Raw genomic sequence first — 17,320 nt, 5'->3', positions numbered from 1 at the left:
GCATGCATAGCATGCACACTCAATACATAATTAACGTGAATATTTTAGCGTGCATAGCCTGCATGTTCAATACATGATATTGAGCACGCAAAGCATACACAATCAATACATGATAATGAGCATGCATAGCATACATTTTCAATAAATGATATTGAGCATGCATAGCATACACACTCAAAAATGATATTGAGCATGCATAGCATACAGGCTCAATACATCATAATGAGAGTACATAGCATGAATGCTCAATACATAATAATGAACATGAATATATGAGCGTGCATAGCATGCACAGTCAATACATGATATTGAGCATGCATAGCATACACACTCAATACATGATAATGAACGTGAATATATGAGCGTGCATAGCATGCATGCTCAATACATGTTATTGAGCATGCATAGCATCCACAGTCAATACATGATATTGAGCGTGCATAGCATGCACAATCAATACATGATATTGAGCTTGCATGGCATAAACACTCAATACATGATAATGAGCATGCATAGCATGCAGGCTCAATACATCATAATGAGAGTGCATAGCATGCACACTCAATACATAATAATTAGCGTGCTTATCTGATCAATACCTGATGTTGAGCGTGCATAGCCTGCACAGTCAGTACATGATAATGAGCCTGCATAGCTGAGTGTGCATAGCATGCACACTCAATACATGATAATGAGTTTGCTTAGCTGAGCGTGCATAGCATACAGGCTCAAAATATGATATTGAGCAGCCCTAGCTTGCTGTCGCTATAAATACAATGTGCAGAGTATTATTAAACCTTGTATAATTGATTATTGTACTGAAAAAGGATGATAGCCACTAACATGTTATCTCAACAAGACCAAAACCAAGTAATGGAGAATTTTGCTTTAGGCTATTACATACTCTATTAATCTATTTACTAAAGGCAACTGGATATTCATATGCTGCAGAGGAGGAAAGGGATGAAGAATATAATCCTGAAGAATCTTCTGATGAGGTAATTAATATTCTTTATTATATATATATATATATATATATATATATATATATATATAATTTTTTTAATACTTATTATTATATTAATTCACTTTTTTTTTTTTTTTAAATAGGAAGATTATAGTATTCAACAGGAGACGGAAAGTGACAGTGAGGAGGAAACAGCTGCAACAATACATGAAATAACGCCGGTAAGCATATCAACAAGCTACACTTGAAGATCATTTGAACACTGTAATTGAACCCACACCAGGGTCTAACCTACACATTACTAACAGCACCCTGATGTTTAGCTTTCTACCCCGTTTGACAAAAGATCTCCATAGACCACAATGGGCAAAATAAAATAAAATAATGTTTTAGATCTAGCCCATTCATTCCTATCCACCAAAAATAGACCCTGGAGGCTGACTTCCAGTACCCTGCTGTTTAGCTTCCTACGTCATTTGACACAGGATCTCCATAGACCACAATGGGCCATTGAATTCAATGGGCAAAAAATCTCAATATTATAGATCTAGCCCATTAATTCCTATACACCAACAATAGACCCTGGAGGCTGACTTCATACTCAGCCTCCAATGGTATTTTGACTAAACAAACCTCAAATGTTTAATGGGTTAATTTGTTGGTGTATAGGAATGAATGGGCTAGATCAGTGTTGTTCAAACAGTGGCCCTCCAGATGTCGCAAAACTACAACTCACTCACAGTCCAGGCATGCTGGGGGTTTTAGTTTTGCAACATCTGGAGGGCCACAGTTTGAAGACCACTTGGCTACATCTATCTTCTACAATCTTCACTATCACCAATCTCTTCTTTCTCCTGCCCTAATCTAGCAGCCAAACATTACCATGACACCCTAAAGTCTACCCTGGATCAAATGGCACCCTCTAAAACACGAATCTCCCGACACAGACGGCAGCAACCCTGGCACACGCTAACAACCCGCTTTCTCAGGCGATGCTCTAGGTGTGCTGAACGTCTCTGGAGGAAAACTAAGACTTCTTCAGACTATCTGCACTATAAATTCATGCTTAAATCCTATTACTCCGCTCTTCACCTCGCCAAACAAACATATTTTACCTCCCTCATCTCCTCTCTGTCTAACAACCCAAAACACCTTTTTGACACGTTCAACTCTCTCCTTCGGCCTAAAGTACAGACCCCAATCACTGATCTCTGTGCTGAAGACCTGGCCAAATACTTCAAAACTAAAATCGATGAAATTCGTGATGAAATCCTCTCCCAGTCCCCTAAAAGTTCTGATCCAATTCCCAGCCACGTCTCCTCTTCATCACTCTCAGTTTTTGAGCCTGTAATGGAGGATGAGGTTTCCAAGCTCCTCTCCTCCGCCCGCCCCACTACCTGCTCTAGTGACCCCATGCCTTTACACCTCATCCAGTCTCTCTCTCCTGCTATCAGCTGTCACCTAACTAAAATCTTTAACCTCTCCCTCTCTTCTGGGGTCTTTCCCTCCTCCTTCAAACACTCTATCATAACCCCACTATTGAAAAAACCATCTCTGGACCCTTCCTGTGCAGCCAACTATCGACCCGTCTCAAATCTCCCCTTTATCTCCAAACTCCTGGAATGCTTGGTCTACTCCCGCCTTATCCGCTATCTCTCCGAGAACTCTCTCCTTGACCCCTTACAGTCTGGTTTCCGCTTCATTCACTCCATTCACAGAAACGGCCCTAACCAAAGTCACTGACGATCTTCTGATGGCCAAATCAAATGGCAATTTCTCTTTACTGATTCTCTTGGACCTGTCTGCGGCTTTTGACACTGTGAATCATCAACTCCTCCTCAGTAGTCTCCGCTCCATCGGTCTCAAGGACTCTGCTCTCGCCTGGTTTTCCTCCTATCTCTCTGGACGCTTCTTTAGCGTCTCGTTTTCTGGCTCTACTTCTTCTCCTCTTCCCCTTGCTGTCGTGGGTTCCCCAGGGATCGGTCCTAAGTCCTCTACTCTTTTCACTCTACACATCCCCAATTGGAAAAACAATCAGTGGATTTGGTTTCCAGTACCACCTCTACGCTGATGACACCCAACTTTATACCTCCTCCTCCAACATCACCCCTGCACTCCTACAGAATACCAGTGACTGTCTCTCTGCCGTCTCAGACATCATGTCCTCTTTATATCTGAAACTAAATCTTTCTAAAACAGAACTTTTTGTCTTTTCTCCATCAACTGATACTGTACCTAACCCTGACATTTCCATCTCGGTATGTGGTACTACCATAACTCCCGGGCAGCAGGCTCGCTGTCTTGGAGTTATACTCGACTCTGATCTGTCTTTCACTCCCCATATTCAGTCTCTTTCACGTTCTTGTCACCTGCATCTAAAAAACATTTCCAGAATCCGCCCGTTTCTCATTACTGAAACTGCTAAAACTCTCATTATTGCTTTGATTCACTCCCGTCTCGACTACTGTAACTCTTTACTAATAGGCCTTCCTTTCTCCAAACTCTCTCCTCTTCAGTCCATCCTTAATGCCGCAGCCAGACTCATCTCCTCTCCAGCCGCTACACCGACGACTCCTCCCTGTGCCAGTCACTACACTGGTTAACAATTCAGTCCAGAATACAGTACAAAATCTTCAGTCTCACACACAAAGCTCTCCACAATGCTGCACCTCCCTACATCTCCTCTCTCATCTCCGTCTACCATCCTACACGTTCTCTCCGATCTGCTAATGATCTCACACTAACATCTTCTATAATCCGAACTTCTCACTCCCGTCTACAAGACTTCACTCGTGCTGCACCGGTTCTCTTGAATGCCATCCCTAAATCCCTCAGACTCAACAACAACATCCATAGTTTCAAACGTGGCCTAAAAACACATCTCTTCAGACAGGCCTACAGTAGTCTCTAATTGGCCTCAACATATCCCCAACATATCCCCACACCTCTTGTTTGAATAGTTATTGTGTAATTTTATGTCTGATACTTGTCTTTGTTTGTACCCCATAATTGTAAGCGCTGTGGAATCTGTATGCGCTATATAAATAAATAAATAAAATTAATAAATCTATAACATAGTGATTTTTTGTCTATTTAAGTCCAAGGGCCCATTGTGGTCTATGGCGATATTGTGGTAAACTTGTAAGAAAGCTGAACAGCAGTGTCCTGTTAGTAATGTGTATGGGAGACCCTGGTGTGGGTTCAATTCCTCTGTTGATATAGAGGGAGATTTATCAAAACCTGTCCAGAGGAAAAGTTTCTGAGTTGCCCATTGCAACCAATCAGATTGCTTCTTTCATTTTTCAGAGGCCTTTTAAAAAATGAAAGAAGCAATCCAATTGGTTGCTATGGGCAACTGCACAACTCTTCCTCTACACTGGTTTTGATGAATCTCCCCCATAGAGTTCTGTGATTATACTCATATTAGTTTGAACTTTTGTGAACTAGGTCAATTGAATACAACACATTACCTCCTTTTTCAATTAACCTAGTTGCCCATTTATGGTATCCAATCAACCTAGTTTCCACGGTTCAAAGTATCAATTGACCTATATCTGTCAAACCTAATTAAAGAATAATCACACAACTTGAGCTGAACCCAGGAATTGAACCCACACCAGGGTCTCCCATACATATTACTACCAGTACCCTGCTGTTTAGTTTCCTACTTCATTTGACACAGGATCTCCATAGACCACAATGGGCCATTGAATTCAATGGGCAAAAAATCTCAATGTTATAGATCTAGCCCATTCATTCCTATACACCAACAATAGACCATGGAGGCTGACTTCATACTCAGCCTTCAATGGTATTCTGACTCACCAAAATGATAATCTTTAATGGGTTAATTTATTCCTAAATTTCTGTACTTTCCTATTTTGTCTGTAGCTTGATGCATTGGACAAACATTTTAGCAGGAACTGGTGGGTTTGGATAAAACAGTCCCCCATAGGGCTACTGTAAGTGGTCCCCAAAAATTTTTGTGACACCCCTATGTCCATTTAATATATTGTTCAAGAGGATTACATTTTTTTATTGTATACAATTTTTTATCTTTTTGTATTCATTTTTAGAAACGAAAAGCTCTTCTGGAAAGACTAAGAAAAAAGGCAGAACTACATGGCGAGCTACATGAGCACTCTTTCCAAAACGACCCAGAGTGGCCAAGCATCAATGACATCCCAGGTGACATAGTTACATAGTTACATAGTTACATAGTTAGTACGGTCGAAAAAAGACATATGTCCATCAAGTTCAACCAGGGAATTAAGGGGTAGGGGTGTGGCGCGATATTGGGGAAGGGTTGGGATTTTATATTTCATCATAAGCATTAATGTTATTTTGTTCCAGGAATGTATCTAATCCTGTTTTAAAGCTGTTAATTGTTCCTGCTGTGACCAGTTCCTGAGGTAGACCGTTCCATAAATTCACAGTCCTCACGGTAAAGAAGGCGTGTCGCCCCTTGAGACTAAACTTTTTCTTCTCCAGACGGAGGGAGTGCCCCCTCGTCCTTTGGGGGGTTTAACCTGGAACAGTTTTTCTCCATATTTTTTGTATGGGCCATTAATATACTTATATACGTTTATCATATCCCCCCTTAAACGTCTCTTCTCAAGACTAAACAATTGTAACTCCTTTAATCGCTCCTCATAGCTAAGATGATCCATGCCCCATATTAGTTTAGTCGCGCGTCTCTGCACCCTTTCCAACTCCGCAGTGTCCCTTTTATGAACAGGTGCCCAAAACTGAACAGCATATTCCAGGTGAGGCCGTACCAATGCTTTATAAAGGGGGAGTATTATGTCCCTGTCCCTTGAGTCCATGCCTCTTTTGATACATGACAATATCCTGCCGGCTTTGGAAGCAGCAGCCTGACATTGCATGCTATTCTGTAGTCTGTGATCTACAAGTACACCCAGTGACTCTGCCAGTTTAATCCCCCCTAAGACATACGACGCATGCAGGTTATTAGTACCCAGATGCATAACTTTACATTTATCCACATTGAACCACATTGAACTATAATGATCCAAGAATTGGGAATACACATTGGTGCAAGTGCCAAAATTGCAAAATTATGCCAACAAGAGATGAGAGCATCTGCTGCCAGGAGGAGGATATTCTTAATCCCCACTTTGATAAAGGACTAACTTGTATTCTACAACACGAGGAGTTAGTCAACTTGAGATTTAAAGAAAAAAGTTCAGTGGATGGATAAGTGCCAAAGAATTGTTAAAAAAAATCGCAATAGGTAATAATATTGTATTGTATATTAATTTTTATATCTTTTTTAGAAACATTTTTTTTAATGTTTTTAAATATTACTCTCTTTTTTTGACCTTTTCATAAAACTTGAAAAATTAAAAATGTGCATATCAGCATTTCTCTGTGTTTACATGAACATAATTGCAGTTGCTATTACAATTCATTTTATTTTTTATTTATTTTTTTGTGTGCAAATAATTTACCAATCTCAAAGTACATTTACACAAACTTTAGCGTATACGGCTGGGGGAGATAAAACCGGGGGATCACGTATCCCTGCCAAATGCAACCGTATGTTAATTCCTTTCTATGAGCCGTCCGGAGTGAAATGCCGATTATGGTTGGCTCATTTTTGCTCTGTATGCGCTTTTTCCACAGACCAAAAGCCATAGTCGACCATGGTTTTACTTCACCCTTTTAGGTACGGTTGAAAGTGCATACGGGACAAAAATGAGCCAACCTCACTGAGGATCACTCCGGTCGGCTCATTGAAATGATTTACCATACGGCAGGGATACGGTAGCACATGGTTTTAGCTCCACCACAGCCTTATGAACTCATGTAAGTGTAACAACATGATGTAGGTCTTTATAAGTCTTCCCCCACGTTTGTGAAATTTGAATCTAAATCCACATATCTGTAAATTATTCATAATTGTTACACTATTTTAATCTTATTTTATTTGTAGGGTTATTCGCAAGTCCGCTTATAGATCCTACTCTTGTTTTGCGCATGGAATCCTTGGGCCTAAACGACGAAAGCCAATACCATCATGTGTCGTCAATTTTATTAGGTCTGAATTTCCAGATCCTGACGGGCAATATATTGGATTCCACTGGCCTGATGAATACCCAGCAAGTGACATGGCTGCTGATGTTTGATTCACTATGACACTTACTTTCTGCACTTTTCATGTTACTACAGTTTTACATTGCACTTTTATTGTTTACAATTTTTTTATGTTTATTTATCTTGTTATTTATATTATATTAATTAGTTATTTAAATTTTTATGGTGGTTATTTTATTTTGTCTATTTTAATCTGTCTACACCAGTCATTTCCCAAACGTGGTCCCTCGGCACACTGCTATTCCATTTGACACTTCCCATTGTTGGAGTTTATTTTTCCGTTGATTTTTTTATTTTTTTATTTCCAGCCCTGGCATGCTCGCTGATGACTGACGGCGCAGGGTGGAAGGGAAGCCTGCGTGCGAACTGCGCACAGTGTCCCACTCCCCCTTGCGGCCCAGTGAGGCAAAAATGGAGCCATGGTGAAGAAGCTGTAATACCTGCGGTGCCACCGTCACTGCGGTGTCACCCAGGTCCACCCTCTACCCACCCCAACTGTCAACCCCCCCCGTCCACACCCGTGTCACCATGTTCATCCTCCTGTCCTCACTGTCACACATGTTCCCCCTCCCCGTCAATCATGTCTACCCCCTATTCACATCTGTCACCCATGTACACTCCTCTACACCCCTGTTACCCAATTACACCCCTCTGTTACCCATGTACACTCCTCTACACCCCTCTATAAACCATGTACACTCCTCTACACCCCTCTATAAACCATGTACACTCCTCTACACCCCTCTATAAACCATGTACACTCCTCTACACCCCTCTATAAACCATGTACACTCATCTACATCCCTCTATAAACCATATACACTCCTCAAACCCCTCTGTCACCCATGTACACCCCTCTGTTACCCATGTACACTCATCTACACCCCTCTGTTGCCCACGTAAAATAATTGCGGATCCTAATGTGTTTGTTTTGCATGTTTAACAGTGAAGAATTGTGTGTGGAATAAATAGTCAAGATGGCAACAATTCAAAGTAGAGAAGATATTATTTGTCAGTTGCTATATAAAGCAGAAATTTTAAATACATACCAACTGAAAAATAGATAATCCATACTCCTTGTATCTCGGCCAGCTGCAGCACCTGGCGTATGAGATAACCCCCGGTTTTCTATAAAATTTTACCTTGTTTAAAGGTAGTCTTATATGGCATATAAAAAAAAAATTAGTTCCTTAGAAACTGAATATTTTTGATTTACGTTTTTTTTTAACAATTGATGATTAACATTTATTTTCTGTAATGAAAACATTTCACAAAAACAAGTAGTAATAATATTTTTTAATAAACAACACTATAATAATAAACCATTAATAAAAAAAAGTATTTTTTACTCATGAAAATATACATGAATATGCATGTTAAACAATATAGCACATAAACAAGTATATAGCACATAACAAACAAGTAAAAAATTAAAATCTTGAGTGGTGTTTTTCAACCATTGATTGTTTGTCTGGTTTTTCAATTGGTGCTATATTAGAAGGCATTGTTGACCGGCGAGAGGTCCAGTCTATGGAAATGTTTCCATCGGCAAGTCCCATTACATCCTGCATGATTTTCGAGACGAATTCCTGAGTGGTTGGCTCATACACTGATCGTAAAAAACCACTCTTTCCGGGCTTTTGAATAGGCAAGATTGTACCTCGGTGTGCCTAAAGGTCCGCTAGTTTCAGTCTCTCTTGTAACAACTGCTTGCACTCTATTCACATTATAATTATGGTCAAGAGCAGCAAGCTGTGTTCGAGCATACACCCTGTCTGTACTAAAATGAAGTCTTTTAGGCCTGTATTTTGTTAGTGAACTATGAAACACTTCCAGATATCCAGTGTGACAAAAGTTGCTAAGATGTCTAAGGTATTTTTGTAGTCTTGTATCCATGACAATTTTTCCAAGTTCAACATAACAGGCACTTTGTTTTTTTAACCATTTTCGGGTGGACTGAATGTCCTCAGGGAGTTGGTCATGATGACAAGATGATTCCTGACCATTATCATCCTTCCAAAAATGAACGTTGGTGACATGGTACAAGACAGAGTTCCATCTGTTTACAAGTTCATCTGGATTGCATTCACAAGTATTAGAACTCCACCATAAATGATTTTTAATTGGTCCTATCCATTCTGCTAAATCTTGGCAGTTTTTTGTTTTTTTTTGCTGACAGCAAGTAGCTTTTTTCCAATAGATTTAGCTAAGTGCCAGACATCAAACTGGGGACCAATTGTTTTATATTCCTCACACAGCATTTTTCTGATGGATACATGCCGGTCAGTGCAAATGATGTCTATGTCCACTTTATTTTGCAGTAGAAATTCCATGGCATTCTTGCACGCTATTTTTTCAAGGGCAACAGAGGATAAACCAATATTTGTTGAATGTTGAAATTCAATATTTTGTTAGTTTCTACATCCATCAATGTGTATATACAATATTTTGCACTGTGCCCGGGTGAATCACATTGTCCATCTCCAGCAACACATACTGCATGTTGTGATATTTTTTCCATTTCTAATTTTTGATTAATTGTCCAAGAATTTTCAATTGCAGGAAATATATATATTTTTTGGATACGGTAGTAAGTAGCCTGGCTAATTCCCAAAATATTAAATATTTTTAGGAACTGTTGGATTTTGATGTAAGTGTTTCCACTAGTAATGATAGCAGTAGCTAACTGTAAATTTCCAAATGGTTTCTTTCCCAATCGGGGCTGGCTCTGCCATATGCGTTTTAAATGTTTGGCCTCGCATTCAGCAAAGACTGAAATATATGATCCCTTTGTTTTTTTATACACTCTTAGTATTTTTTTGTTGCAGGGTGGATTAGAGGTACAGGGCATCTTGTATAGTAATGTGTCCAAACAGCTTTCATAAACTATCAATTTTCTTTCTTCATGATGTGGTACATTTACATTTACAAATTTTTCACTCAGCACATGCTGACTGTCCTCTTCTTCGTAGTCTTCATCATCTGAATGAACTGAGTCTCCCTCATCATCACTTGAACTACTTTCATTTGTTGAGACTGGAGTTGTGATTGTTGATAAACTTTTATCTACTTCTAAAACAGATATAGGGGCATGCAGAGTAGATTCCTCCACAATAACAGTGACTTCAGGGTCTTCAATAGGTTGTATAGGTGAAATTGTCAATTCGGATAAAAGCGTGGCAGGTAGTAGTTCGTGTCTAGCTCTACAACTTTCTTGAAACTCAGGTACACTGTTAAGAGTTGCTGATCCAGTTGGTCCTATATTTTTTTTCGGAGTCGAAAATATTACACTGGCACCTTGCAATGGCTCCGAAGGCAGGTTTCCAAATACCAAGCTTTGTCTTGATTTTTTTTTTCTCAAGATTTTTTTTTTAACCAGTCTTCTGCATTGTATTTTTATAGAGAAAGTTGTAGGTTTTACTTGTATACACTGATTTCCGGTTCCCCAATTCCTGTCAAATATAGTTGCTGCTTCCTTTTTCGTTATCTCTGAGGCTTGTGGCTCCGTTTCAGTTGGGTTAACATGAGGTACAATATTTCGGCAGGTTGGGCACATTTCCCCTGGCTTTAAACCATTGGTTGAAGCTACGTCTTCATCCAATCTTTTCCTCTTTTGAGGATTCAGGATTTCAGCCTCAACTGCCTCGGCAGCTTGAACTTGTATATCCCGTGTAGGGAAAATACTAGGAACGGCAAAGGGGGTGAGCCTCTGTTTTCCTGTATTTGGATTAAAGGTATAGTCAGTAGTTTTAAAATGGGCTGAGCAGAGCCGATAATTGTTCATTTTAGAGAGATGAATGTGGTCAACCAGTTCATCAATTTTGGGAAACTCTTGATCTGTAGCCAATAGCCATGCCATGATACGATCCCTCTCTCTTGGGAAGGAATGCATGATGATATTATGGTCGCCTTTTACGCTCCTTGACTTGCAACCGTTGACAATGCAGCCCGGCATTTTCTAAAGAAGAAAATGGAATAATGGATTTTAAAATAAATACTAAATATGTCTATATAAAAATATTAAAATTACATTATGTTTCTATTTTCTAGGAGAACATTTGAAAAATAATATTTATTGAAAAAGCACCATTCAAATAATAAATACAAGATTAATATGTTAGTTCACTAGTACAGTAATGTAACTCCTTCCAAAATTTTACAAAGCTTTCTAAATAATTTTAATTTTTTTACTTGGCCTGTACTTATTACTGTTTATCCAAAATATGGTTACTCTGGTTGTTGCAAAACTTCATTGGCTGTCATGTATGTGTACCCTCTGTATGTCTGAGATTGCTGGGAGTTTTACTTTTGCAACAGCTTGTGGCACACTGATTGTGAAACACTGCTTTAGTGTGTCCTGTTTTAACTCAAATATTTTTACAAGATGAACACAAATCTTTTCAAATTATTATCGTTTGAGTTGAATCATGGCTTGTGTTTCTTTTGAGCCTTTGTGATAGTGCGGGAGCATTACATTATTGAACTGAGGCATAAGATAGTATCCACTATAATCTAAGAATGGTGCAGAATCACGTGGAATAAAATAGTGTCCATTAGTGGAAGATGTTCCCTATTGTGAATAGAGGCTAAAAAAATCTTTATAAATTATAGAGTAGTGTCATGTACTAAATGAAGATTGTAATTAACTATAAAACCCTTAAATACAGTAGAATATCCGAGAGCCTTTTAGTAATCTACTAAAACCACCACCCCATATGATTTTAACCACTGTGCCATATTATTTCACCTTGATCCGCCACTATGTCTACTACTAATTTTCACCCTACTATTTCATTGCCCCTTTATTACCTCTGTGTGGCATGAAGAGGAAATACATTTATGTATCTAAAGGTTGTTGGGTTGCCCAAAGCAAACAATCATATAGCTTTTTTGATGAAAGAAGCGATCTGAACGGTTGGGACACTCTTCAGCTTCACATCAGGACAAGTTGTTCTAAAACCACCCACACTATATTTATGTATTACATAACTTTATGTAAAATTTTTATGCAAACCTGAAAAGCGGCTCTGATAAGTAGTAGACAATAAAGCAAAAGAAAAGAGCTGTTGATGAGTCTTCTGAAAAAAATCAAAAAAGGATAATGTCACATTGACACACAGAACTAAACATCATTTTATTACTTAGATTTTTGATCTATGTTGCCCAGCTTTTAAAAAATGTAACACATAGACACCATAGGTGAACTAAGCCTAAATAGACAAAATTTATAACACAACAAATGACAACTTATCACAAGTTAACCCTACTAATCGCTTTTGAAAATGGGGATGTGGCTTCCATAAATGTGTGTAGCCTAGGACTGCACACACCAATACCAAAATATTATACACATAGTAGTACACGCAATTACGAAGCCATTACCGTCTCACTTGAGAACTGAGAGCACGCTCCACTGATCACAACATCACCACTGTCCAGCCAAATCGTGGCATTGGTCCCTGAACCTAGTCCAATAACACCACCATCTGCATTTTCCAGCAAGAGGCACATACTGGCAAACCTTCATTCCGCTTGAAACTTGGTTAATATTGTAACAGCACTGCAAGGGTAAAAGAGTTCCACAGCGGAGGACTCAAGTAAAGCAGTGCGCCCCTGAATGACTCAGTACTCACCCCCACCCCACTAAATATCACTCATACAGCAGGGCTGTGACGACAGGGTATATTGGGCAGAAAATAGAGGGACTCCAGCACAGCTACTAAACTCATTTTTACGTTTTATTTCGACTACATTGGCACAGTGACGTCCGTGCCAGCTACATGTAATGCTAAGACATTGATTATAACAAAAAAAAATGTTTATGTACATTTAGTTTATATTACATGATACAATTATGTATGTATTATTAAATGCCAACCTGTATAGCTGTTCTGTAGAGTAGTCGACAATAAACACAAATAAGATAGCTGTAGATGAGTCTTCTGAAAAATGAAAAGGAAAATGTCCCATTGACATACAGACCAATACATCATTTTCCTAATTATGGTTTTGATCTATGTATCACAACTTGTTCCAAATTGAATGCATAGACACCTTATGGTGAACATTAGAGATGAGTGAACTTACAGTAAATTCGATTCGTCACAAACTTCTCGGCTCGGCAGTTGATGACTTTTCCTGCGTAAATTAGTTCAGCCTTCAGGTGCTCCGGTGGGCTGGAAAAGGTGGATACAGTCCTAGGAAAGAGTCTCCTAGGACTGTATCCACCTTTTCCAGACCACTGGAGCACCTGAAAGCTGAACTAATTTATGCAGGAAAAGACATCAACTGCCGAGCCGAGAAGTTCGTGACGAATCGAATTTACTGTAAGTTTGCTCATCTCTAGTGAACATATGTTAAAGCATAAATATTGACACAATTGACGCCACAACAGATGACCACTTATTATAAGTAGTGTAGCATCTGGTGTCCATTTTTTCAAGACAGTGGACAGGGCAACGCATAAAGATGTGTTACCCTGTCAGGTGCCCTCTCAGATGTCCAACCATCCTGCCTCAAAATTGATGTCCTGCAAAGTTTCCCTCTGGCGTGATTTGCGGGTAAAATCATGCAAGAACTGATACCAATCTTTTCTTTTTGACAGTTCACATTCATCAAGAATCTAAATTTAACCTCCTGAGCGGTATTCCCGAGCGTGACTCGGGGTTAATTTTCCCTGCCAGAATCGGTAACCCCGAGTCACGCTCGGGGTAGAATTACAGAGTTCCCGGCCGGGCTGCACGATATATCGCAAAAGCAATGCGATATAGCGATGCGGCCCCCCGGGAAAACTTGCGATTATCTGCTCTGGTTGGCTCGCGTTGCGGGGGCCGGCCAGAGCAGGTAAAGAAAAATACTAAAAGTCAGTGTTTCCCTTCCAGGGGGCCTCCAGCTGTTGCAAAACTACAACTCTCAGCATGCTCGAACAGCCAAAGGCTGTCCGGGCATGCTGGGAGTAGTAGTTTCACAACAGCTGGAGGTACCCTGTCAGAAAAACACTGAGCTAAATGTAAAAGGAAAAAGTAGTAAAATAAAAAAAACTTTTGCTCACCTAGTCCCGGTCCCTGAAGATGTCGTTCCCCTCCGTGCGCTCTGGTCCCTGCTCTATTCATCTTACAGGACCTTTCACTTTTCAGCCAATCACAGGCCGCAGTGGTGTAAAGCCTGTGATTGGCTGAAGGGGAAAGGGCTTGTTCTGCAGCAAATACACTAGGTTTGAAAACTGCCCGGCAAACCCAGTGTATCCTGCTGCAGAACAAGGTGACAAGGGGGGGATAGGAAGAATGTGACAAAGGGGGGAATGTGACAGAGGGGGGGATGTGACAAGGGGGGAAGAATGTGACAAGGAGGGGGGAGAATGTGACGGGGGGGGATGTGACAAGGGAGAGGGGGAATGTGACAAGGGAGGGGGAATGTGATGAGGGAGATGTGAAATGGGCGGGGGGAAGATGTGAGATTCAGTGCAAAAAATTGTACCGCTTTTGGTACAAATTTCCAGAAAGAATCATACCGCCAGGGAGGTTAATGCTAGATGGGTGATGCTTATGACAGGGTAACACAACTTTCTGCTTTCACCTGTCCGTTGGCAAGAAACAATGGACGCATGAGTCAATACAATTTATGCCAAGTTTTCATAAGTTATTCAATCAGTTGTGTCAATATTTAGGGTGAGACCACCTATGCAGGATACCTGATATATGTGAACCACACCATATAGCGCCACCTCTACCCTGTTAATATGTATTTTGAATACCATGTTACACAATTAAATTATTATGTTTTATTTTCAGATTCATTAATTGTGAGGAATACAATTTTGCATTCTGTTGCCTATGTAGCTGGCTCTCCTTTATTTTGGTATAAAAACAATAAAATGGAGGGGAGTGCTTATTTCTCTAAAATTTTATAATTTTTTTTAATTAATTTATATTATACGGTTTAGTAATGGAACCAATCGTATAGATGTAGTCCATTACAAACGCAGGGATTAGCGTTTGTGCCAAAAAATAAATAACCAGGAAGCGGTAACCTCCAATTATTACCAAGTTCACAACCTAAAACGAGGTACCGGGAAGAGCCGGTACCAACAGGCCCAGAGCGTCCAAAATGGTGAACCTGGGCCTAGTTGTTAACAGGCTGGTGTTTTTTAGTCTGGGGAGGGCCAGTAACAATGGTCCTCGTCCACTCTGGTAATGTCAGGCTCTTGCTGTTTGTTTGCTATCTGTCAGAGACTGAAAAAATGGTGACATACACGTTGTTTGTCAAAAATAATTACCAAGATGGGAAAAAAAAAAAACGTGTGCAGTTCACCATATTTTCATTCTCAGCCAGATACCAACCAAACAGCAACAGCCTGACGTTACCAGGGTGGGTGAGGACCATTGTTACTGGCCCTCCCCAGCCTAAATAATGCCAGCCTGTTACCACCTAGGCCCAGGAGCGCCATTTTTGATTCTCCAGCCCTGTTGGTACCGGCTCTTCCTAGCACCCTTGTGGCGGTGGGTACCAGGGTAATAATGGGGGGGGGGATAGCGCTAGCTGGTTTTGGCGCTAAAGCTAAGCCCTGACTTAGTAATGGATTCTGTCTACAAGACAGTTTCCACTACTAAGCATTATAATGTAAATTTATTACACAAAAATAAAAAATTACAACACGTTTTATAAAAATTTTATTGAAAGAAGCACTACCACACAAGCTGTCAAAATATTTTTTTGAATTTACAACAAAATAAACGTAGTCCATCAGACAGAGTTGTAGCCCTTCACACGTATCTGAAATAAAAACTAAAAAAAAAGTTACTACATGCATGGCACTCACCCCTGTGGAGAACGTTTTTTTTAATGTGGATGCTCCAACTTTTGATAAAAAACAACCCCCATTTCCTGTGTGGGAATGATGGGAGTTGTAATTTAAAAAACATGTTGAGCCTAAAGATTTGCAACAGCAGAAGGCAACCTGTTCCTAAAATACAACCCTTATCATGGGAGTTGTTGTTTAGAAACAGTTATTCATGTGTCTACTAAAATTACTGATGATGAATATAATGAAGTATATGTTTATTGGTCTCAAGAATGTTTTTATCATGTCAGTAAGCAATACATACACACACTCATATATATATATATATATATATATATATATATATCTATGGATATATATATATATACCGTATTTATCGGGGTATAACACGCACCCTCATTTTACCAAGGATATTCGGGTAAAAAAAATTTTTTTACCCAAATATCCATGGTAAAATGAGGTGCATGTGTGCGCGTGTATACCCCGATATACCCCCAGGAAAGGCAGGGGGAGAGAGGCCGTCGCTGCCCGCTTCTCTCCCCCTGCCTTTCCTGGGGTCTAGAGCGCTGCTGTCGGCCCTTCTCACCCCCTGGCCGATAGCCAGGGGGAGAGAAGCGGCGCCGACAGCCAGGGGGAGAGAAGGGGCAGCGGCACCCATTGCCGGCGCCGCTGCCCCGTTGCCTCCCCCCCATCCCCGGTGGCATAATTACCTGAGTCGGGTCCGCGCTGCTCCAGGCCTCCGGCGTGCGTCCCCTGCGTCGTTGCTATGCTCGGCGCGGCGCACTGACGTCATGCGCCGCGCAGTTCAGCGCATAGCAACGACGCCGGGGACGCACGCCGGAGGCCTGGAGCAGCGCGGACCCGACTCAGGTAATTATGCCACCGGGGATGGGGGGAGGCAACGGGGCAGCGGCGCCGGCAATGGGTGCCGCTGCCCCTTCTCTCCCCCTGGCTATCGGCGCCACTTCTCTCCCCCTGGCTATCGGCGCCGGCACCGATAGTCAGGGGGACAGAACGGGCAGCGGCGCCGATAGCCAGGGGGTGAGAAGGGCCGACAGCAGCGCTCTAGACCCCAGGGAAGGCAGGGGGAGAGAAGCGGGCAGCGACGGCCTCTCTCCCCCTGCCTTTCCTGGGGCGGTATCGGCGTATAACACGCACACAGACTTTAGGCTAAAAATGTTAGCCTAAAAAGTGCGTGTTATACGCCGATAAATACGGTATATATATATGGATATATATATATATATATATATGGGTATATATATATGGGTGTGTATATATATGGATATATATAAGGATATATATATATATATATATATATATATATATATATATATATATGGGTTTATATATGTATATGGGTATATATATATATATATATTTTTTTTTTATATATGGGTATATATATATATATATATATATGGGTGTATAAATAT

The sequence above is a fragment of the Hyla sarda genome, chromosome 9, assembly GCF_029499605.1.
Source record: "Hyla sarda isolate aHylSar1 chromosome 9, aHylSar1.hap1, whole genome shotgun sequence".
NCBI classification, from domain to species: Eukaryota; Metazoa; Chordata; class Amphibia; order Anura; family Hylidae; genus Hyla; species Hyla sarda.
This window is presented reverse-complemented; position numbering follows the sequence as displayed.